At 38.3% G+C, this 26,082-nt stretch overlaps 1 protein-coding gene across 1 annotated transcript in view; it reads right to left on the reverse strand.

The window, feature by feature from the left end:
- Window positions 1–26,082, reverse strand: part of LOC119057296 (teneurin-1-like) — a 392,900-nt gene that overhangs the window by 359,386 nt on the left and 7,432 nt on the right. Inside the window, exon 3 of the mRNA XM_053662321.1 lies at window positions 14,468–14,534. The gene's annotated coding sequence lies outside the window, so the exon portion shown is untranslated. The remainder of the gene's footprint in view (window positions 1–14,467; window positions 14,535–26,082) is intronic.

A 26,082-nucleotide genomic window follows, 5' to 3' on the forward strand; every position in this document is an offset into this window, starting at 1 on the left:
CGCCCTGACCAGAAATCAAACCCACAACTTTCCAGTTTACGGGATGGGTTTATGGGGTGGTGTTCCAGTCAACTGAGCCACACCAGCCAGGGCAACAACTAGTATACTTTAAATAGCTTATTCATTTATATGGTAGCCCTGTCAGTAAGTTCTACTATAAATCATTTGGTACACTGAACTCTGTGTTTCTATCAGTAATGAAATAGGCATTTTTATTCAAATGTAGCAGGATGTTCAGCTCCCAAGATAATGATTAAACGAAGGTCTTTTTTTATTCTGCAGACAAAGCACATACCATACTTATAGTTTAGGCTCTCAGGGACAAAAATCTTAATGGAGGCCAAGATTTCCTTAGACTTCATGGAAATAACCCTTTCAAGTTTCCATTTTTTGGTGGTCCCTCTCTATGGAAATTCTGAATCTTTCTCCTGGGGTCAGAATATTATTGACAGGCTTCTCCCTCCCTTGCTATTCTTTAATAGTACAGTGCACTATGATTTTCCTCACTTTTCTTTCTAATGAATATTTCATCTGTCTGAAGGAATAATCACTGTGTGTTTACCAAATGACAAAATGACTTACAAAAATGTACTTAACTGAAAATCACCCTTTCTTAGAATTACCAAACATTCTTTGAGCTCCTTACTCCACCTCTTCAAAGTATTGTCAACAATAAAATGAGCACTAACTTCAGGCCCTCTCTTATGATTAAAACCAGAAGCTTGATGCAAATTAGTACTCATGGGTAGCACTCACATCATACAGTATATAGATGGCAGCTTAGATGAGGGTGTACATACAAGAGTGTCTTTCATATTGTGCTCATTCACAGTCTACAAAATATTCAAGCATCAGTCAGGGCACTTTTGAACAAAGCAGTGTGGGAGATTAAGTAAAATGAAGAAAGGCACTGACAACTTATATTGTCTATATTAATCTTTCATCGAAGGTTTCCATCATACACTATGAATTATATTCATCCCATTTAACCAGGTAAGAATTTTGCAAATAAGAGAACATCAGTTACCTATTACACACAGTGATAGTCAATGTCCCTTAAATTTGCGGTCCTGAACCTTTTAAACACCAGAGACCAGTTTCATGGAAGACAATTTTTCCATAGGCTGTGGGGGTGATGATTTTGGGATAATTCAGTGCATTACATTCAAGCTCACCTCCAGCTGAGTGGCCTGGTTCCTAATAGGCCTGGACCAGTACCAGTCAATGGCCTGGAGGTTGGGGAGCCCTGCCTTAAAGTGTACCTTTTAAAATTAAAGTTTGCAGGTGGTAGTACATGAGTCTGAGGCAAAATAAGTAGGTGATATGTTTTCAGAAAACAGCCATTTAAAATCATGCGAGTTGAATAGTTTCAAATGACATCTGTCAGACAGCTAGTGAAAGTGGGAGAATATTTGAAGGTCACCAATTCAACATCTATCCTATAGAAAAGACCCTGACTAGACTACTTCAGATTACATTGCCCCTTTGTACTTACTTCGGAATCTTTGTCATTGGGTTTTTATTTTTCTTTACCCTTACCAAAAAAAGACTACATAGCAATTCTCAATATGCTTTAGAAGTGTGTTAGGCTGAAGAAATAGTAATTTCAAATTTATTAAGGTGAGATGAAGAGCTGGACTTGGCTTCACCCAAAAGACACTTTGCTGCATTCAGCTGTCAGGCTAACAATATCATGGGGCTGAAATAACTCTTCTAAGGAAGATCGTCTGCGCAGAAAGATTTCCTAGAAAGCACAAGAGCAATTTCTATTAACTCCGATCCCACTTCTTAAACTTCGAATGTGGGACCTTTACTGTTGCCAAACATGGATGCATTTCAGATTCTGGCTTATTTACACATACTTAGCAACATCCAAGGCCTTGTTTTCAGTTTTGTGATTATTTTATCCCGTGTGTGTGTGTGTGTGTGTGTGTGTGTGTTTCTAGAATAGAGTGATGCTTCCATTTTTCTTTAAAAGATTGGACCTAAATGATAGAAGAAAATGAATGGAATTTACAAGTTAAGGTTCATCATGCATCTTCCACATACATGGAAATGCATGAATGGTTGTTCTATCGCCAAAATAAAAGTATGTAATTAGTCACTAAGATTAGTAGACTCCAAAAGAGAATGATGGAACTACTGAATGTCTTTTCAAGAAAGTTTATGCCAGTGAATGGGTAAAGTTAACCATCTTACCATATTTCTGCCCCCACATTAAGATGATTACACAGTATCGTGGGGTTACGTACGAGCTGACAAGTGAATTGAGAATACCTCTCTCTCTCTCTCTCTCTCTCAGGATATACCATATGCCAGAAAAGATCAACTTACCTGTATAAGTGCCCCCTGCAATGAAATCAAGTATATCAGTTTAATTCTTCTTACTTAGTATTCACTTCTGCTTCTCTAAAGTCAAATGGTCTGTTTTATTCCTTATCTTAACATTGCATGTAGGTACTTTATCCTGTTGTAAAATCTTTTCTTTGCCTACTCTCAACCCTAGAGAAAGAGCTTGTAGCAATAGGGGGAAATCCGACCATTAATAAAATAGGCCACACACAACACACAAAAAAAAGAAGGAGGAGGGAGGAAGAGAGGAGGAGAAGAAGAAGAAAGAGGAGGAGAAGGTGAAGGAAGAAGAAGAAGGAGGAGGAGGAAAAGAAAGAAGGAGGGAGGGCGGGGCAGGGCAGGGCAGGGCAGGGCAGGGCAGGGCAGGGCAGGGAAGGGAAGGGAAGGGAAGGGAAGGGAAGGGAAGGGAAGGGAAGGGAAGAAAAAAAAGACAATCTACATGATACTCTCTTACTCTCCCCTACTTAACAGCATGAATAGTGTGCCATACTTTGATTTTTCTTTTTGGTGAAACAGTAAAAGTTAGGTCAGAGGAATGTTCAAGGGGAATCCATGTTTTAGATTCACTAATCTGTACTATAAAAAAGTACATTGTCAGCTATGAGCAAATTAAGACAGAAATCCTTATAGGACTGACTGCAAATATACAGGAAGTCACCAGATGAAAGCTCAGTCTAACTACATCTGGACCTATATCTCGACTATTCCAGTTTTACATAAAGAGAAGATGATGACCAAACCGAAATATAGTGATAAACTTTTCTTTAATTAAAAACCAACATGCCTGACTGGATAGCTTAGTTGGTTACAGTGTCATTCTGATATGCCAAGGTTGCGGGTTCAATCCCAGGTCAGGGCACAAATAAGAATCAACCAAGTAGTTCCCACCATGATAGAAGTGTAGGTAGAAACCCCTTGCTTCCTCGCACAACCAAAAGGAGGATAACAACCAATCTAAAATCAATAAACAACCAGAAGTGCCAGAAAATCAAACTGTATAGAACTCCAACAACCAAGAAATTAAAGAAAAAATCAACCAGAACAACCAGACCCCTAAGGCTGCAGACTGCACTAGCCAGCCAGCAAAGAAAAACTACAGTGAGTCTACAGACCTCCCAGGTGGGGCTGCAGGCAGCATGCAACAGGCTGCATGGGAGGGGCTGACTTAAGGGGAAACTGAGACTCAGAGTTGATAAGGCAGTTGCTATGGTGGGAGAAACTCACAGTCTCACACACCAGTCTATCGGAAAGTGCACTAGGGACAGGCAGGCAAGCTCCATTTTTCCCTCTCTGGCCCCTCCACCACAGGCAGCACAGCAAACAGAGTTGCCCTTCCAGAGTGAATACCTAAGGCCCCGCCTCCTTACAATTTATTGGTTGTGCCAAAACAAAGAAATATGGCCCAAATGAAATAACAGAGCATAACCTCAGAAAGAGAACTAAACCATGAGGATGTAGCCAGCTCATATGATGGAGAATTTAAAGCCCTGGTGATCAAAATGCTCACAAAACTGACTGAGCTTGGTCAAAAAATGAAAAAACAAAACAAATGAAAGATACCCAAAATGAAATAAAGCAAAATATTCAGGAAACCAATAATGACAGGACTCAAAGCAATGATTTGGAACAAAAGGAAAATATAAACATCCAATGGGAATAGAATGAAGAAACAAGAATTCAAAAAAATGAGGACAGGCTTACAAACCTCTGGGGCAACCTGAAACATTCCAATATCAGAATTATAGGGGTGCCGGAAGGAGAAGAACAACACCAAGAAATTGAAAACTTATTTGAAAAAATAATGAAGGAAAACTTCCCCAATCTGGCAAAGGAAATAGACTTTCAGGAAGCCCAGAGAGTCCCAAAGAAGTTGGACCCAAAGAGGAACACACAAAGGCACATCATCATTGAGTTACCCAAGATTAAAAATAAAGAGAAAATCCTAAAAGAAGAAAGGGGAGAGGAAAGGGTTACCTACAAAGGAGTGCCCATAAGGCTATCAGCTGATTTCTCCATAGAAACCTTGCAGGCAAGAAGGGGCTGGAAAGAAGTATTTGAAATGATGAAAGGCAAAGACCTACATCCAAGATGACTATCCAGAAAAGCTTTCATTTAGAATGGAAGGGCAAATAAAGTAAACCTCAGATAAGGTCAAGTTCAAGGAGTTCATCATCACCAAGCCATTATTATATGAAATGTTAAAAGGATTTAGCTAAGAAAAAGATAAAAAATATGAACAGTAAAATGACAACAAACTCACAACTATTGACAGATGAAACTAAAAAAAGAAAAAGAAAAACAATGAAAACAAAAACTAAGCAAACTACTAGAACAGGAAGCGCATCAGAGAAATGGATATCACATGGAAGGTTTTCAGTGGGGAGGGGGAGAGGAGAAATGGGGGGGGAGGTACAGAGAAGAAGAAGCATAATTGGTAGGCATAAAATAGACAGGGAGAAATAAAAAATGGTATAGGAAACAGAGGCCAAATAACTTATATGTACAACCCATGGACATGAACTAAGAGGGGAAATGCTGGGGAGTTGGGGGGACCAGGTGGGGGAGGGATAAAGGGAGAAAAAATTGGGAAAACTGTAACAGCATAATCAGTAAAAATACTTAAAAAACAATTCAACCAATAGGAGGAACAACAAACTAATGTTTCTATAAATAAACAAACTAACAAAAAGTAAAGCCTAAGGCCTTTTTTAAAATTGTCTCATTTAGATGTTTCAGAGGCTCCTCAAAGTCAGTAGGTATAACATGAAACTCATTATATACCCCGCCCCACCTGTACTGTCACTTCCTGAAAGTGAATGGCCCAAAGGCAGATGAATGGGGTAAGGGTGAGGTTGAGGTAGGAGTGGGAGAAATGGTACAAGAGTCCAGAGTCAAGATATCCAGAAGAGGGCTTAGGATCTGATTACAAGTCACGTTTAAAGATTTTTTAGCTGACCTTCCCTTGTTAGGGTCAGGAGAAAGTCTTTTTAACTGAGGTTAAACTTGATCTCAGAAACACTCAATGGTGCCATCATCTATCCAGTCTCCCAAGCCAGAAATATTTCCTTCACTCCCCAAATTTTTTATAATATATTTTATTGATTATGCCATTACAGTTCTATTTCCCCCTTCATTCCCCTCCACCCAGCACACCCCCTCCTCCACTATTCCCCCCTTTAGTTTATGACCACGTGTCTCAAGTTCTTTGGTTCTATATTTCCCCTGCTATTCTTGCCCCCCCATCTATTTTCTATCTACCGTCTATGCTACTTATTTTCTGTACATTCTCCCCCCTTCTCCTTCTCCCACTCCCCTGTTGCTAACCCTCCTTGAGATCTTCATTTTTATGGTTCTGCTCCTGATCTAGCTGTCCTTTTAGTTTGCTTTTGGTTTAGGTGTGGTTGTTAATAACTGTGAGTTTGCTTCCTTTCACTGTTCATCTTTTTTACCTTCTTTTTCTTAGGTAAGTCCCTTTAACATTTCATATAATAAGGGCTTGGTAATGATGAACTCCCTGAACTTGATTTTATCTGAGAAGCACTTTATCTGCCCTTCCATTCTAAATGAAAGCTTTACTGGATAGAGCAATCTTGGATGTAGGTCTTTGGATTTCATGACTTGGAATACTTCTTTCCAGCCCCTTCTTGCCTGTAAGGTCTCTTTTGAGAAATCCGCTGACAGTCTGACAGGAACTTCTTTGTAGGTGATTGTCCCCTTATCTCTTGCTGCTTCTAGGATTCTCTCTTTCATTTTAATCTTGGCTACTTATCCCAATATTTAATAAGTACATGCCTATCACTTGGAGGTGGTTAGTGTTATCTCAAATTTCGTAGTTCTCAAAGTGTAGTCCTTGGACCAATGGCATCAACATCCCTGGAAACTTGACAGAAATGCAAATTATTGGGCCCCACCAGAGACCAACTGAAACAGAAACTCAAGGGCAGGATCTCGCAAATTGCAATTTAACAAGCCCTCCAAGTGAGTCTGACACACATTCAAGTTTAATAAACGTTGTTGAAATCTGTGCCTTTATGCTTGTTCCCATTGTAAATTGTCACCTGTCCCTTATCATCTCTCACCTGGCCTATAGCAATAGTCCCCTAACTGGTTTCCTGACCTTCGGTCTCACCCCCTCCAATCTATTCTCCATGCTATTACCAGGGTGAATCCTCTGTATCAGCGATTTTCAACCTTTGTCATCTCATGGTACACATACAGTAATTACTAAAATTCTGTGACACACCAAAATATATAGTTTCTGGTTATCTGACAAAAATTGGTATATTTTTATTGATTTATAAAATAATATAATAATTATAATTACCTACCCTTTTTGTTCCAATGTGACTTTTAAAAAATCAGGTGTCTATACTCATATATAAGGATTTCTAATACCCAAAATTAACCAGTCAAATACAACCTTATTATTCGACATGATTATTAAGAGCCAACTCTCTTAACCCTGGATGGTGTGGCTCAGTGGATTGAGCGCCAGCCTTCAAACCAAAGGGTCCCTGGTTTAATTCCCAGTCAGGGCACATGCCTGGGTTGCTGGCCAGGCCCTAAGTAGGGTGTGCATGAGAGGCAACCATACATTGATGTTTCTCTCCCTCCCTTCCCCTCTCTCTAAGAATAATAAACAAAATATATTTTTAAAAATCCAACTCTATTATATGACCTATATATTTATGGTTCAAGACAGAGCATTCACACCAGACGGCTATTGTGGTGTAGGTTGTTGCCATATTCTCATTTGACACTCTAAGGGAAAAGAGGTCAGTGCCCCTGACTAAATAGTCAGATATTGTATGTTTTAAAAATTCTTAAAGCACACTGGTTGAAAATTGCTGCTCTCTATAAAAGATGTAATTAAAATCCTTCCCTAGCTTCTCCATGCCTATAGAAGTGGATTTTAAACTGCGTTCTTAGGTGAATTTTTTTCAAAGGTTGCCCCCTCAGGCAAGACTCAGGTTAAGCAGGTAATGCACCAAAATTTGAAGTTCACAAGTAGCTTTAGAAAACCACTGGCCTATAGGAAAAAGGAGATGCTCCCTCAGACAAAGAAGTCCGTCTTCATCTGTCCCCAGCTTACCTCTCCAACCTCATGTCTTCACGTCTACCTTCCACATCACTCTTTAGCTTAAAACAATGATTGAGGTTCCTGTAAGAGACCAGATTATTTCATGTTTCTGTGCCACTGCTTCATTTGCTTAGAACATGTGCACATCCCTACCATGTACTTGTTCATCGGATAATACTAAGTTGCTATTCCCTACCCGCTACCAGTCCACGCTTACAGAATGGCTCTAACATACCTTCTCCATGAAGTCTTTTAAGTTGCTGCTTCTCATACTCCTACTAGATGGAACTGATTACCCACCCCTGTTTTGTGCCCTCACAGTGGCAATATTAGTAGTGGAAATGGTAATTAATATTTATTGAGCATGTGTTATATTATATTTCAAGTATTGTACAAAGGGCTTTATACCTCATACACATTCCATTATAAACCTCTCAAGTCTAGGAGGTATAATTATTACCCCCATTTTAGAGGTGAGGAGATTAACATTTAGAAAGATTATACTTAATCTACTTGCCCAAGTTGTACAGCCAATGTGTGGCAGAACTGGATCATCTCACCTATTTAAATCTCAAAGCATATACACTTAAGTCCTGGCAGGGTAGCTCAGTTGGTTAGAACATCATCCCCATACACTATGGTTGTGGGTTCGATCCCCCATCAGGGCACATACGAGAATCAACCAATGAGCCCTAGCTGGTGTGGCTCAGCGGTTGAGTGCTGGCCTTTGAATCAAATGGGTGCTGGTTGGATTCCCAGTCAGGGCACATGCCTGGGTTGCAGGTCAGGTCCCCAGTGGGGGGCATGCGGCAGACAACCACACATTGATGTTTCTCTCCCTCTTTCTCCCTCCCTTCCCCTCTCTAAAAATAAATAAATAAAATCTTTCAAAAAGGAATCAACCAATGAATCCATGATCAAGGGCAACAACAAATCAATGTTAATGTCCCTCTCTCTCTCTCTTCCTTCCTCCCTCTAAAACCAATAAATTTAAAAACATATTTTAAACATATGCACTTAACCTCTACAACACAGGATCAGGTTCATTTTACATAAGTCAGGTGAGTAAGGAATAAGTCAATAGGGATTGGCAGACATTATGGAACTGAAAAGGTACAATCCAGCTATAAGCATTTTAAAAGGGAGGGGAGGGGAGGGGGAGGGGAGGGGAGGGAGGGGAGGGGAGGGGAGGGGAGGGGAGGGGAGGGGAGGGAGGGGAGGGGAGGGGAGGGAGGGGAGGGGAGGGGAGGGGAGGGGAGGGGAGGGGAGGGGAGGGGAGGGGAGGGGAGGGTGGAATAGAAGAGACTTGAGTTGCAAACAAAACGAATCTGAGGACTGATCCTAAGCAAAAAAGGTCAGTAGCCTGAGACTCCTGTTTCACACTATACTCAATTCCCAAATTTATGTGTCATAAAACCCATGCCAGGGTAATTCATTGAGATAGTACTACCTCTATCTTTCTTGCAGCTCCAGGTACCACATGAAGGAAAGATAATTTTCCACTTTTCACTTATCCATGAACCTTGCATCCTAGACATCAAGGCAGAGGGATAGGGGACAAGGGGATGGGAGGAAGGGGTACAAACAGTCCATAAAAGAAGAAAAAAGGTATATTTTCCCTGAGACTGGGAGCAACAGAGAACTGTCAGGTATTTCAGGGCTGTACTTGTAATGGAGGGACTTGATATGGATATCCAGAAAAAAATGGTCACTAGACAAACATACCTTGCACCAAAATCAGCGGGCACCATGCCTTGCAGCAATTATGACTGCAGACAGAGCCTACTCTCCAAATTTTCTGTGCTGAGTAAACTTCGATGTAATGGTTTCCTACTGCTAGCTACTGTAATAAACCACCACAGTCTTGATGGAGTAAAACAACAGATTCATCATACAGTTCTGGAAGCCTGAAGTCTGAAATGGGTCTTTGTTTTTAGGTTTCTTTTTAAAGATTTTATTTATTTATTTTTAGAGAGAGGTGAAGGGAGGGATAAAGAGAGGGAGAGAAGCATCAGTGTGTGGTTGCCTCTCACACACCCCCTACTGAAGACCTGGCCTGCAACCCAGGCCTGTGCCCTGACTGGGAATCCAACCTTTGATTCGCAAGCTGGCACTCAATCCACTGAGCCACACCAGCCAGGGCTGAAATGGGTCCTGATGGGCTAAAATCAAGGTGTCAGCAGGACTATACTTCTTTCTAGACGTTTGGGTTTTAGGGAATAATCCCTTCCCTTGACCTTTCCAGCTTGTAGAAGCTACTCTCATTCCTTGACTCATGACCACTGGATTCAAAGCCATCAATGTTGGCCCAAGTTTTCATGCTGTCACCTCTTTGATTCTCTTTTCTGCCTCCCTCTTTCTCTTTTTAGGACCCTTGTGATTATATTGAGTTCACCCAGATAATCAGGATAATCTCTGTATCTTAAGGTCAGCTGAATAGCAACCTTAATTCCATCTGCAATCTTTTTTTTAAGATTTCATTTATATATTTTTAGAGACAGGAGAAGGGAGGAAGAAAGAGAGGGAGAGAAACAGCTTTCAGTCGCCTCTCCTACATGCTCCAGTCAGGGTCCATACTCGCAACCCAGGCATGTGCCCTGGCCTTGACCAGGAATGAAACCTGTGACCTTTGGCTTTGTGGAACTGAGACACACCAATCAGGGCTCCAACTGCAATCTTAGTTTTCCTTTGCTATGTGATGCAACATATTCGTAGATTCTAGGTATTAAGAAGACATGGACATTTTTGGCGGGGAGGTGGGGGACATTCTGCCTACCATGACCAGTGATTCCTGTGTATTTTCTGAGTGGGAGCTATTTGAGATTATATATCTCACTGCCCTACAGAGAAAGTTTTCATATATGAATTTTTATTAATTAAAAAAATAACATGAATGCCATGAGTAAATAAATTCATATGCATCCCATACCCACAACACTTGATTATTTTATTTCTTTGTATATAGATCAGTCCTCCCCTCTCTACCATGAGTTTGGGATTAGGAACACTGTCCCTTATTGACTTTTGTTTCCCTAGCACCTAGCACTGTGCCTGGCACACTGTAGAGACTTACTAATGTTTGTCACAGTGATAAAGAAATTAAAAATGCTTCCTCTGGAAAAAAGCAGAGAATTGTATTTGTTAGTTCAGAGCCGTATATATCCTGAAACTGAATCGATTGCTAAAAAGGGAGGGGGGAGCTGAACATATACTGTATTAAAAGCCATTTGAAATAGATATCAGAGGCATTTTTTATTATTTCTAAAATAGATCACTTGTCAGTGGAATAAGGAGCAAAAGAAAGGGAACTGTTCCTCTAAACCATATGAATTCTTACTTATATTCATTTCAAATCAATAAAGGAAGAGTCACTTTTAAAATATTATGATTCATGAACTTCATTTACCACTGTTTTTGGGGGGGTGTTGATCAGACTGGCCATCTTTGTACAGTATTAGAATTGTTGACATTTTATTGCATTACCACATCTCATTATTATGTATTAAATGCTATTATTTATGACCACTACTTAATCTGATGTGAGACAGAAAAATTATTGAAAGCATTTGGCATCTCAAAAATAGGTGTTTTATAGGGATAAAGGAATGACTAGGAAGAGTCAATGGTCCTTCAGCTGCCCCTCAGATCATTAACTCCAAGTGGTTATTTGCTCCCAGGAACTGTCCTGTGCCCAGGTTGTTATTGCTGTGATATGTAGATGAAGGAGAATATATTTTAAACTCTTTAACATGAACTTGATGCTCATGAAGGTTGGCAGATTGAAAGCACTGGAGTCTGAAGTCATCGAGTTATGCACTTGGCTGGTTCGAAGTTACAGAGAGATGCTTGACCTTGAATGACCACCTTGCAAGAGGCAGAAAACATCATTTTGCTGAACTTCAAAAGACTGACAGAGGAGCAACATAGAAGCATCCCAAAGTTAAGCATTTTTATCAAGGAGGAAGATGAGACTACTAACTAAACTCCTACTCGAATCTATCTATCTATTTATTTATTTATTTATTTATTTATTTATTTATCTTAGTATCACATCTCTATCCTTTTTTTTTTTCTTTTTTTCTAAATTTTATTGATTATGCCATTACATTTGTTCTATTCCCCCCTCCGTTCCCCTCCACCCTGCACACCCCTCCCCGACCATTCCCCCCTTTAGTTTATGACCACGTGTCTCAAGTTCTTTAGATTCTATATTTCCCCTACTATTCTTGCCCTCCCCCCTATTTTCTACCTACCGTCTATGCTACTTATTTTCTGTACCTTCTCCCCCCTTCTTCTTCTCCCACTCCCCTGTTGCTAACCCTCCATGTGATCTTCATTTCTATTTAATATAATGCCAATACTGGTGTGCATGGACAATAGAGGTGGTGGTAGTGGTGTTAAGATACACAAGTGCTTTAAGAAAAAAATAAATAAATACCCTATTGCCACAAAACTGAGCCACTTAAACAAGCAGCAATCTTTTTAACAACAGGTGTATTGCAACTTCATAGCCAATCTTGATTCCAAGTTGCATACTTGAAAAGAATCTTTAATTTTCTAAAAATTATACAGTGTTTGAGTAGGAAAAAAATTGGAGCTATCCATCCCAAAGTTTTTATAATAGACTAAGTAAACCAAGGCTCAGAGTGGAGAAGTTACCTGATGAGGAACACATCCTTAGTATAAGACTGCGAGTAGAGCCCAGGTTTACTGATTGACAGTCAAGGGATTTTCTACTGTATAGTATTCTCCAAGGGAGTAAACATAGCTGCTCTCTGAACCTTTTAAATGTTTACAGCCAAGTATTTTCATAAGTGTGCATTCTTTTGGCCTCTTAGGCATTTATCCTCCACTCTGATCTATTCATTCACATTTTGTTAGTAAGACGATCATTTTTCACATATTTTACCTTCTTAGTCTGAAAAAATACCTTTCAAGTTAATATTACATAACTGTCAGACTCACAATTAGCAAATTAAGAAAATTATTTTCACAAATGATACAATATGCAAAAAATCTCAACTTCCTCAGTAAGTTTCTTTTTTAATCTGTCATTTTATTTTCTGATCTTAATTTTTTTCCTATAGTGATCTGAACTTTTTGGAAATAGTATTCCCTTAAACAGTACCCTAGAAGAATCATAAAGTTAAAACTGACAAATCAATTTTAAATTCCTATTACTGGCTAATCTCAATTAACTGGAACCCAATTATGTTTTTTAAAAATCCTTAATGTACTTTGTACTGTATTTTTTGAAGAGCAATGCAAATTCTGAGATTTTAAAGATTGCATTTTTAATGTAATTTCATTGCTTTAACATACTTAGAGAAATTATCAAGTAATTCCAAAGACTTACCAAAAATTCAGACCATCATTTTAACTTGTTTGTAAGTTGAAATGAGAATCTAATTTGAATAATGGTGTGTGTAGCACTGCCATATATATAATGCTTTCTGTTCCATATTTACCAAGGAATTCTAAGAATGAAGACCAATGAGGGGAGTCCTTTAAGTGACTTAGGATTTCAATCACAGGTGACCCTTGAACAATGAGCATTTGAACCACCTGGGTCCACTCACCGGTGATTTTTTTTTTCAATAAATCCAGTCAGCCCTTCCTATCCATGGTTTTGGTTTTGCATCTGCAAATTCAACCAACCACAGATAGGAAAACTATTTTCACATTCTGAACAGCAGTTTCCCAAGTATGGAGTCCAAGACGTTGGGAGAAAATAGTTTTTCCTCCAGATCAGTTGAAAGTGCAGATGAAGCCTCTAGATCAGTTGAAAGTGCAGATGAAGCATCCAGATCAGTTGGAAGTGCAGATGAAGGCAGGCTGTAGTTAAGTTAGGGGGAAACAAAACATACATGCCTACTCTTTTAAGGTCAATCTATGGTTTACTAAAATGTCAGTTACTTATGTATAATCTTTAATAAATTTATCACACAGTACAAAACACCATCCAAAATTCAAACTGGAAAAATTCCATGATGGAAACAAAACAGCAGGAAAAATATTCTAATTATCCCATTTTTTGCCTTGTGGGCCACACAGCTTTGGCCAGTAGTGTCCCAGGAGCAACACAAATTTTTTAAATGAGTGAATTTTTCCACAATCAACCCCAATTAGTTTTGGTTCATGTTCAATGAAATGTAAACTTGAAGGAAAAAGAAAGAGTATAACTAATAAAATATGGTCACTACCACAAGGCTCTGACTTAAGTCCTATATATTGTAAGATTGGTGTATCAAGATTTATATGTGGATCTTTGTTTGCAGGGCAAGGTCTGCGGCCCTAACCCCCTGTTTTGTTCAAGAGTCAACTGTAATCTGAAATCTCCCCTCATCTTGCCATAGTTTCTCACATATTCCATCTAACAGAGGGCTGAATATAAAAGCAATCCCTTTCTCACTATTCCAGGTTAATTCTACCTACACTGGTACACTGAGCAAAAGAAAAGGCACTCAGTAGCTGCTTAATAAATATTTACTGATCATATGGATCAATACATGAATGCAATACCATGACAATACAGATAATTTATATTCAGACTTTTCTTAAAAATGTAAGCATTCCTTCCAGGAAGCAAATGTTTTTTGTCAATAAAATTATCTGAATGAAAATAATTTTTCAACTGATCAGGAGAAATGCCATGTTTATTTTTCAGTCAATGAGAACTATTAACTTTGGTTTCACCAGAATCCTCATTGGCTACTGCTGTTCCCTTGTATCTTGCAGATATTCTTATTAGTCAAGGAGTAGCTGTATGTGGAAAAGGTCACAGAATTATTCAAATATGTAGCACAACCTCCACATTTGGTTTTGCAAAGACTAACAATAACAGTTATGCAGTACAGACACAGGTTTGCATATATAATAGTCAAGAAGGTTTTTTAAAGTTTAAAACAGTGCAATTTCATTGACATGGCACTCGATAAATATAACAAAATATATCACTGGAACATTCCATTATTTTCACATGATATAGGTATGTGTTCAATTCCCAAAGTAAATTTCTGTGTAGAATGCACATACCTTGATAGATGCAGAAGTTGTGGGAATCAAAAAGGAGACAGCTGAATAAAGTTTGTCCTTGTAATTCCTGTAAATAAATTAGGAAAAATTATCCTTCAAATATATGTACAAGCAAATATAAAACAGTCCTTATATAAGAGAAAGGAAAAGACACATGTGGGGTGGGAGTAAGGGTGGCGGTTGACTTCATTTTATCATTTACAAGGAATAAAAGCAGTCAGTTTCTTAAACGGCCTCCTTGAAACTGCAAACCATTACATTAACTATGTTGATAACAGAGAATTCCTTAACTATAGATGAGCATACCTGGAGGCCTGTGGAATGCTTACCCACAAAGATTCTCTCAAATTAACACTATTCAATTTTCACTCATTATCTCACTCATTTTGAAATGAAATGCCCACAGTTTCAGGAATTTTTCACCAATGTAAACAATTTACACTAATTGTAGTTCCTTCACTAAGGTAGTCCCTTACACATACATTTCATTTAATCCTCAAAACAACCCTGTTATAAGATTGGGAGACTGAGGCCTAGAGAAGTTAAATGGCTTTACACAAACACACGTACATGGATACTGGTAAAGCCAGGACTAAAATCCATGTCCCCTCACTTTAGTTCAGTTGTGTTTCTAATGTCTCACGTAACTTCTTTCATTTAACAGTCAGAAATTACCTATATGTCTCCATATGCCACCCTTGGGCAATAAGGCAGGAACTGGGCCCTGTAATGATCCCCGCTAATCACTCATCTTGAGAGATACACTTCTCTGACTTGTATTGTGCCATATATTTTTTAAATTTGTGTGTATGTATATCTGTGTGTGGTATATGTATATAGATTAGATATATATTTTGACATAAAATATTAATATATTGATAAATAAAAAAGTAATCACAGTGTAAGTCTTGCTTAGACGAAGGTATATATGTATGTAAAACATATTATTTGTATTTTCTAGTTTTTCTACAATGAGCAGGTATTACCCTTATATTTAAAAAGCTGTATGTTTTAAATTCTTCAAAAACCTGTTTTAGAAAAGGCAGTATGGTAAAGTAAAGCAAAAGAAAAAGGAAAAGGGTCCTGGCTGGTGTAGCTCAGTGGATTGAGCTCGGGCCTGCGAACCAGACAATCGCGGTTCGATTCCCAGTCAGGGCACATACTGGGGTTGCAGGCCAGTTCCCAGCAGGGGATGCATGAAAGGCAACCATACATTGATGTTTCTCTCTCTCTCTCCTTCCCTTCCCCTCTGAAGATAAATAAATAAATCTTTAAAAAAAAAAGGAAAAGGAAAACTTTTTTTTTCTCTTTTGGAAAAGGAAAACTTTAACATTCCAATACTTTATGATTGGCACTTAATTAACCTTATGGCCCCAATTTATCAATCAAGTAATCCCCAAACCCATTTTTTTACATTTGAGATGAAATCTCAGTAGTAAAGGCAATAATTTAAAATTTCTCCACTGTAAAAGACAAGGTAATATCTAAATATGATTTTTTAAAAAATGTGGGTCAATAACATCATTGCCACCCTTGATAAAGATCACCAAGGTGACCTCATAATGATGATAGAGTATTATATTATTATTAATGATCTCCAATCCAATACCCTATATATAAATCATTCATAATAGACTGAAGTGGTGCTCTTGATTAGTTGCAATCTAATTGCTGATGTACATTTTCATCACTGTTAATGTTTCTCACAAAAGCCATAGTTCTGCTCAAATGTTATGTGCTCCCATAATAGTGTTAAGTTAGAATCTTTCAAGGGAAAACATTTCAGAAAGTACTTAGGTCTAGACTATAAAAAGTATTTCTGACTCTCCCGCCACACAGACCAGAGTGAGTCTGTAGAAACTGGCTTCATACCCATCAAGATAATTCTGCAAGGAGGTTAGCAAAAATGTTTTAAAAAAACAAACTGCCCTATATGTAGCATTTTGCCTTGGTGAGATATACATAAAAATGGGGAAGAGGACTTTAAAATGATATAGCTCTTCTCTGTTCACTTCTCAAATACCCTCAGACTAAAGCCAGTAGAAGTGTATCTCCCACTTATGATTAGAGAAAGCCAATTCATCAAACATTGATCTATATATGATTCCCCAGGTTACTTGCCATTATTTACCAGTTCCAAACATGTACCACTTCCCTCACCCTTTACCTCTATTGGACTCAAGAGTTCATTGTCAAAAGAGAAACTGTCGACTATCTTAATACTACATGTGGGCTAGCTACCCTTTAAGAAAAACAAGTTAGAATGTCAGACAGAATCGTCATCAAATGCAACCAAATAATGCATAGTAGAGGCAATAGCAGCAGAAGCCACAAATGTTTGAAATGTATCTCACAGAACTGACTATTGGTTTTTGAGATAGGCTAGGGCCTACACGCAGAGTCCTAAGTCCAAATCTGAACAGCACGTTAAGAGATCATTTAACCTGGACTTTCATTAGTGTTACTGCCTCTTGTTAGGTCCTACATAGAGAATAATATTCTACATCCTTCAGTTCTCAGCTTCCTCAAATGAAATTAGCATCTGAGCTTGGCTATGGAGATGAAATGTGTAAATTGAAGGTGAGCGGAAGAAAGGTCTAAAAGTCCAGTCCAAAAATACATACATATTATGTGAATATGCATATATGTGTATATGATAAATATCTTTCTCAGATAGATTTAAAAAGTATAATTTCTACTTGTTTACAAAATGAGATGCTTTTAAATGTGTTTCAGTAATTACTCAATTATACACTAATTATAACACCTATATTAACACAATTTTTATTTTCAGGGGACTTTGGGCTCCATATAAGTCACACTTTGTTTTACTAATGAGTATATCTTTACATTTTGCTAAACATGCTTTCAAATCTCTGATGCTATTCTTCTAATGGGACATTTATTTACTCAAAGACCTTGTAGAAAATAATTGCATTAACAATGGAGACAGTTGCCCCATTACAATGATCAGTGCTCTCAGACAATAAATGCTACAACACTCGATATTGTCACTTTCTTCCTTAGGGCCTAAAGAACTTCTAGGTTCACATTATTGGCTGCAGCTCTTTTTTGTCTGGCAATACGGGCATTTCTAATGATGAGACCTGCCAAAACTTGTCAATGCTATTTTTCTTCTTTTCCATTAGAGGTTACTGTGGCTGAATAGCCAAGTAATCTATAGTTTAACTTCACTTAATTGTTTTTACTACATGATGTGAAGGAATATAGTGAGTAATCACTTCTGTTTTACATGATGCAAATTGCTAGTGCTTTCCATATGAAGAAACCTTAAGTTACCTAATCTCCCCTGAACATCCTATTTAAATCCTGCCAGGATAAACTCGGCCTTCCTAGGTTCTCCACTGAGTGAAGACTGGATTGATTCAGTGGATCTCAATTATTTTCCCTGTCTGTAAACTTACTTCTTCAGCCAGAAAACCAGTTGGCTCCAGTTACAACTGTTAAATTCCTTTCCTTCCAGCACCATCATTCAAGAACAATAGGTTTATCCTCCTTGTTATTTATTACATAATCCACACTTCTAAAGTGGTAATATTTTTGCGGGGTTTTTTGTTCTCCTTGTTTGTTTTGCAAATGTATTTTTCCATAATAAAAGTTATACAGACTTAATGAAAATCTGGAAAACACGGAAGGTATAAAGGGGAAAAAATCACCTATTACCCACTGAGATAATTATTTTAGCACTTCTGTGCATCTTTTTTCCAGTCTTTTTTTCTTTCTTACATATTGGAAATATATAATTTTGTATCCTGTCTCATCACTTGATAGTATAACATAAACATTTTCCTTCTATCATACAATGTTTGTAAGTATCCTCTTTAATGGCCATAAAATACTACATTGTCTAGATGCACCATAAATTACTTAACAATCCCCTGGTTGAACATTCAGTTTCTTTCATTTTTCCCTCCATTACAAATAATGCTTGATGAAAATCTTTGCAAATAAAGCTATTTCTGCATTTCACATTATTTCTTTAGGACAAAATCCCAGAAGTAGAATTACTGGGTCAAATGGTAGGAGCATTTTTAAGGCTTTTGCTGCAAACTGCCAAATCTATACCAACTGACACGTCATCATGCCCTTTCTATTCATTTATTCAACCAACACGTATTAAACACCTACTGTGTACATGCCAGGCACTGCGCTCAGTGATATATATGTCTGCAGTAATAAACAAAAAAACCCCACAAATACTATGCTCCCATGGAGCTAATATGCTAGTAGATTTGATGAATTTGATACCAGGTAGTGATAAATAATATGAGGAAAAATAAAAGTGGATAAAGGCACACAAAATGTAGAATCATGATAGGATTCCTTATATCCTGGATGGTCAGGGAAGGCCTCTCTGATGAGGGAATATTTGATCGAAGATCTGAATGAAGCAAGACAGTAAGCGTATAGAAATCCTGGAGAAAATTCATTTCAGGCACAGGAAATAGCAAGTGCAAAGGCCCTGACAGAAAACAATGCATAGCATGTTTAAAAAACAAAATGGAAATTAGGGTGGCTAGAATGCGTATAAGGAAGGTTTCATCAGGAGTAGGATAAAACATGAGGCCCAGTAAATAGTCAGGGAGCGGACTTCCGCCAAGATGGAGGTTTAGGTGGATGGTGCCTCCTCACACAACCAAGTTTAGGGACAACTAAATATTAGCATCAGAAAACACAACCAGAACACGGAAAACTGAACTTTTCGGAAGTCCGCTAACAACAAATTCTTCAGTCCGACCGGTAAGGGGCGAAACCAGCGTCTGGTGAGGAGTTGCAAAGGAGAGCTCGGTCGGACCCGGGCGCGGAATCCAGACGCGCGAATCCAGACGCACGGGTTCCAAACCCAGGATTGGACCTAGTGGGTGACCGAGCAACCCACCGGGTGAGCGACTGCAGAGGAGACAGTGGGGAGGTGGTGCAGCGAGTTGACTGCGGTTGCCTAATTGCGCGCGAGCCAGGGAGTGGGCGGTTGGACCGGCCGCTGCAGCGATAGAGGGCGCCGCCATTTCCCCGCTCTGACCACGCCCCCACATACAGCGTCACAACCCAGCGACCTGGGAGTCCAAGGCGCAGTTTCTCACATTTAAAGGGCCAGAACAGACCAAAAATGTCGCAGGAAGACCTCAAAGCCCCAGAGATAAATCTAAGCGACTAAGAAATAGCAAAACTCTCAGACGCACAGTTTAAAACACTGGTCATCAGCTTCCTCACAGATCTGGTTGATTATAGCCACAAATTAGAGAAACATATGAAGGCTAAATTAAGGGAAATGAATGGAATTCCACAGGAAACCCATAGAGATGAAAAGGAAACTGGGACTCAAATCAATGGAGTGGACCAGAAGAAACCAAATAATGGCCAAACAGAAAAGAGTCAAGGAGCAAGAATTCAAAGAAATGAGGAGAGTCTTAGGAACCTCCAGGACATCTTTAAACGCTCCAATATCCGAATTATAGGGGTACCAGAAGGGGGAAAGACACAACCACCAGTGGAAAAACTATTTGAACAAATAATAAAAGAAAATTTCCCCAATCTGGCAAAGGGAAATAGACTTCCAAGAAATCCAAGAAGCCCAGAGAGTACCAAAAAAGTTGGACTCAAGAAGAAACACACCAAGGCATATCATAATTACATTAGCCATAATTAAAATGAAGGAGAGAATCCTAGAAGCAGCAAGAGCTAAGAGGACAATCACCTACAAAGGAGTCCCCATCAGACTGTCAGCAGATTTCTCAAAAGAGACCTTACAGGCAAGAAGGGGCTGGAAAGAAATATTCCAAGTCATGAAATCCAAAGACCTACAACCAAGATTGCTCTATCCAGCAAAACTTTCATTTAGAATGGAAGGACAGATAAGGTGCTTCTCAGATAAGACCAAATTCAAGGAGTTCATCATCACCAAGCCCTTATTATATGAAATGTTAAAGGGACTTATCTAAGACAAAGAAGTTAAAGAAACATGAACAGTGAAAGGGTAACAAACTCACAGTTATTAACAACCACACCTAAAACGAAAGCAAACTAAAAGAACAGCTAGATCAGGAGTGGAAATATAGAAATGAAGATCTCAAGGAGGGTTAGCAACAGGGGAGTGGGAGGAGGAGATGGGGGGAGAAGGTACAGAAAATAAGTAGCATAGACAGTCGATAGAAAATAGATGGGGGGGGCAAGAATAGCATGGGAAATATAGAACCTAAAGGACTTGAGACACATGGACATAAACTAAAGGGGGGTAATGGTGGGGTTGGGGGGGCAGGATGGAGGGGAATGAAGGGGGGAATAGAACAACTGTAACAGCATAATCAATTAAAAAATAAATAAATTAAAAAATAATAAAATAAAATAAAATAAAATAAAAATAAAAAAAAATAATAGTCAGGGAGCAAATCATGTAGGACCGTGTAACTCATGATAGGCATTTTTTCCTGAATTTTAAGATTTTATTTATTTGTTATTTTTAGAGAGGAAAGGAGGGAGGGAAACATCAATGTATAGTCGCCTCTTGAGCTCCCCCTACTGGGGACCTGGCCTGCATCTTAAAAATATTTTTTATTTATTTATTTTTAGAGAGAGGGGTAGGGAGGGAGAAAGGGAGAAATATCAATGCGTGAGAGATCTACATTGATCGGGTGCCTCTCTCAGGTTACCAACTGGGGACCTGGCCCACAACCCAGGCATGTGCTGTGCCTGGGAATCAAACTGGCAACCCTTTGGTTCACAGACCAGTGCTCAGTCCACTGAGCCACACCAGCCAGTTCTAAATTACTTTTTAAATTTTATTCTAAGTGTGATAAAAAGCCAGCCATTGGAGGGCAGAGTGGCAAGATCACAAGGTCTTGTTTATATTTTAAAAGGACCATCCTGGGTGTTGTGTAGAAAACTATGTGGGAGCAAGAAGATATATACGGGTAGCAATAGGAAACTATTTCAGTAGTCTAGGTGAGAGATGATGGTGATTTGGTGTAAGGTATTAATGATGAGAGAGGAGAAAATGATTCAGATAGAGAATATGGTTTGAAGGTAGAGTTGGCATTTGTTAATTGATTGGATGAAAAAAGAAATCAAGAAAGTCTCTAAGGTTTGAGGCTTGAGCAATTACAGAGTATGATCTTACAAAACAAAAAAAATCCTTATATTTATTGGTTCCCATTTGCATTTGTTTTCATCATTGAAAACTAAGTTTGTTTTTTTAAATTAATTTTATTTAGTTATTTTTCAAGTACAGTTTTTTGTCTATTTTTCCCATCCCAGCCTCCCCCGCCCCTTGCTCCTCACCTCCCTCCCATTTTTTTTCACCCTGGCTGGTGTAGCTCAGTGGATTGAGCATGGGGCCTGGGAACCAAAGGATCATTGGTTTGATTCCCAGTCAGGGCACACGCCTGGGTTGCAGGCCAGGTCCCCAGCAGGGGATGCATGAGAGGCAACCACACGATATTTCTCTCCCTCTCTCCTTCCCTCCCACCTCTGTAAATAAATAAATAAAATATTTTCAAAAAAAGGAAATTGAGGTTTTTTCCACATTTACTGGCCATTTTATTTCCTCTTATGTGGCATTTATAACATTTTTTTCCTTCTTAGCTTCTATTTCATTATTTTCTGGTTTTCCTTCTACCTCTCCAACGTTATTCTGACTTGCTCTCTTTTGAAGGCTCAGTCTTATTTCACCAACCTCTTAAGTTCACCATTTCTCAAGATTTCAACTTTGCTTCTCCTTACTCTGTATATACTCCCTAGGTGAACTCATCTTCCTCTTGCTATGATTTCAACTACTACATTGACTACTGACACACAAATCTCTACCTCCAGACCTGATCTGCAGATGTGCAATCTCTGTCACAGATTCTCTCCATCTGAATGTCTTGATGGTATCTCACATTAAATAAATCCAAACCTGACCTCATTATCCGCACCCAAACAGTTTTCCTCTGTGTTCCTTATATTGCTTAATGGAATTACCTAATTTCCCAACCCAAAAGCCTCAATCACTCCTCCCTGTCCCTCACTCTCTAAATGTAATCAATCTTCAAGCCCCATTGATGTTAACTTATTGAATCTCAAGTGTTTCTCCTCCTTTCCATCTTTACTGTCACCGCCTTGGTTCATACCCTCAAGACTGCTTACAACTGCAACACAGTCTCTCAATGTCTCACTGCTACTACACTTAATCCACTTCAATCCACTCTTCATACAGATGTCATCTTTCTAAAACCCGAAGTCAGTGACCCGCCCTCCCCCCCCACTTTGTAGCACCTCATCTAATTCAGCACACTGTTACAAAGCAGTACATTGCATGATTTTGAATAAACATTAGAAAAACCACCATTCCCTCAGCATAACTCTCCATGCAGGCAAAACCAAACAGATTCATTCGATTTAACAAATATATTCTAAGTACCTTCTCTATGTCAGGCACTCAGAAGTAAATAAAATAAGGCATTATCCCTGAGCGCTGTTTGCCAGACTTGAATAGGAAATAAAATGACACTTTATTATTCTGGGTGGGTATTTTCCATGGCTAATTTAGCCTTGTGTCCTTTCATAATCCTTCTGCCATGTGGAATGCACTTCTCCATATTCTCTAATGAAAAAAAAATTCCTACCTGTTCTTTAAAAGCCACTTCAAGTGACATATCCTTTATAAAATCATATGTACCTTTATCAGAGTATTCTAATTATTCCTCTTCTAGAGCATCTGTTACATGAAGAAGTTTATATGTCTGCCTCCTCCACTAATTTTTTTAATGTCTTTGTATCACTGGGTAAGCAGGAGCATTTAAAAAGTTTTGGCAAATGAATGAATGAAGAAATGAATGAACAGATGAAGATTTTTCTTCATGAAGTTTGTTTTATGATGCATAACCAAAAACCATGCAATACTAAAGTCTTTGGGGGGGGGATGTCCAGTCCATGAGACCTGCAGTCTTTGTAGAAAACACTTGAGACTTGAAGACCCATTGCTCCAGAGCTCTGTATAAATGTTGATTCTTCTGCGTTTTCAACAGCAAAGCAGCCTGAATGATTTTGCTAGAGGTGTGGGACATTATTATCTCACTACATCTATTGCTGTTTTATACAGTGTCTTAAACATGTTTTATTCCATGTTTTATAGAACTCTATTGTTAAAATTTGCTGCATTCCATGTTAAATTACCCTTAACATACTGCCCTTGCACTGAATTCTAATTGTTTATGTTAAAATTACCTTACTTTCACAAGTTGTCCAATGTTTCATCAAGGCAATACCTCAAACAGTGGAAAAGGACAAAACAATGAAAAAAATGTTAGCACCCTTGTGTTAACACTTCATGGATTCACAACCAAACATAAATGGTATTACACCTAAGTGTTGACACTTTATTAGACTAAACATGAAAGATAAATCACAAATATACAATGTATGGATATGTGCAGAGTAAACCTGTAATAAACAGTACCAACCCAGGAAATAGGTGTTATTTTAGCTCCTACCCAAGATAACTGAAAGAACGCACGAGCCAAAAATAATATAAAGAATAACATTTCACCCTAGCTGGTGTAGCTCAATGGATTGAGCACAGGCCTGCGAACCAGAGGATCGCAGTTAGATTTCCAGTCAGGGCACATGCCTGGGTTGCAGGCCGGTTCCCAGCTAGGGGACCCACGAGACGCAACCATACATTGGGACCCAACCATACATTGATATTTCTCTCCCTCTCTCCTTCTCTTCCCCTCTAAAGATAAATACTTTTTTAATTTTAAAAATAATAATACTTCATATTATATTTATAATGATCTAGGATATACATAAAGAACTGGTCAGATTTAGAAAAAGAACAAAAAGATTAATCAATCTGAATACTTCAGTGAATTGGCCAAGAGCTTTCTTTCTCATAAACCTATATATACTACCTCAACTCTTGGAAATAGTTGAAAGAAAGAGAAAGGAAGAAAGGGAGGGTGGGTGGAAGGACTGGAAGGGAAGACGGAAAGAGGGAAAGAGGGGAGTGAGGAAGGAAGACATGAGAGTGATTTTATTGGTATTCCAAGGTACAAGAGTCTTCTCAAGGCTAAGCAATAGGTAACAATGAATCAGTCAACTGCATAGCCTTTTCCCTTCGTGGTCACTAGATCTCATTTGTGAAATTAATACTAACTTTCCAAAAGGAGCTTATTTGACCTGCATAGCTATTCTGTCAATGCTTCCTTAAATTGCTTAAACATACAGCGAGTCACAATCACAAAGACATATATATTCTTTTCAGGCACAGTGTAAGCAAATAGGTGATGTACTTGTATGTACCTGTAAATTATGCTTGTGAATAGATGTCCAAAATGTACATTTACTTTTCAATAAATATTCCTTTAGGAAAAAAATTCCATCCTTACACACATGAACACAAACATATTCTTGGGCCAGTTAATAGAGCAGGAGATCACACATCAATATCACTCAAATGCTTGCAATTAAAGAAAGCAGCTTTAAAAAGCAAAAATCATTAATGCTAAAAGGGGGGTAATGTGCAGAGTACAAATTCAAAATGTTGATCAGAAACATTTTGTTGATAGGAACTGAGTTAGCTAGGAACATTTCAGGCCTAGAAGGCTTCGAGTCACTGTGTGGTTGTGGTATATTTATACACCTCTATATTTAAACACAGGTGGTAATTAGCAAGATTGAGACACCTTTAATAACGTATCATCATGGGTGCAAAGGATGTGTAGCATAAGATGAGTTCATTATCAATAACTTTCCTGAATTAATCATCTCTTAGGACATTTAATTTTAAATGTACTTGAACAAACCTGGATTGAGATAGGCCATCTGCATACCTTTTTCTAATTTCTCTGAATAACTTAAGAGTTTTCTTCAAATGTCTACATACAGCTGGGACACGGGGGTTGCAATATCTAATAAGCCAATTGTCCATCTAATCTGGCACCTTCTCTTTGACAGGTGTCTAAACCAGATAGAGGCATCAGAAATAATATAAACACTTAAAATTCACCAATTATGCAAAACCATATAACTGGGAAATTTTCTCCTTGACCTTAACTAATGATTAAATTTTCCCTGAAGTATGCAAACTGATAGCAATGTACTTCTTTTTTGGCTACTTTTAAATCCTTCATTTATACAGACAGTTAAAAACACTAAACTGTGATTCTAAACATTAAAATGAAAATGATTTCTGTTGATATAACCATGTAGGAATTCTACTGAAAGTTACACGCAAATACACACACATATCTGCATCAGCATTCTAAATAATTACAATACTTCTCAGTTAATTATGAAAACAATTCAAAGGTAAATATATAGTAATTTCCAAAGGGAAACTGAGGCTATAAATCCAGAACATCATTTGGATGAACAATCAAAATTCACTGGTCAGGTATTTGGAACTATCTAGATGATCAACTGATTTTATTTCATTATATATCCAAATGCCAGGCATCTGCTCAAAGGTTTGAGGAAATCAACATGACACAAAAGATAAGGCACAAGTAGATACTAGAAAATCTACATGTTCAACAATGACTATTGATTGAATTTTTCATATTTTACTCAGATATTCTGATATCACACAGATACAGCTCAAGAAGTAAAAATAAACT

Source organism: Artibeus jamaicensis, unplaced genomic scaffold (genome assembly GCF_021234435.1).
Source record: "Artibeus jamaicensis isolate MK-2021 breed Jamaican fruit bat unplaced genomic scaffold, CSHL_Jam_final contig_240, whole genome shotgun sequence".
Classification (NCBI taxonomy): domain Eukaryota; kingdom Metazoa; phylum Chordata; class Mammalia; order Chiroptera; family Phyllostomidae; genus Artibeus; species Artibeus jamaicensis.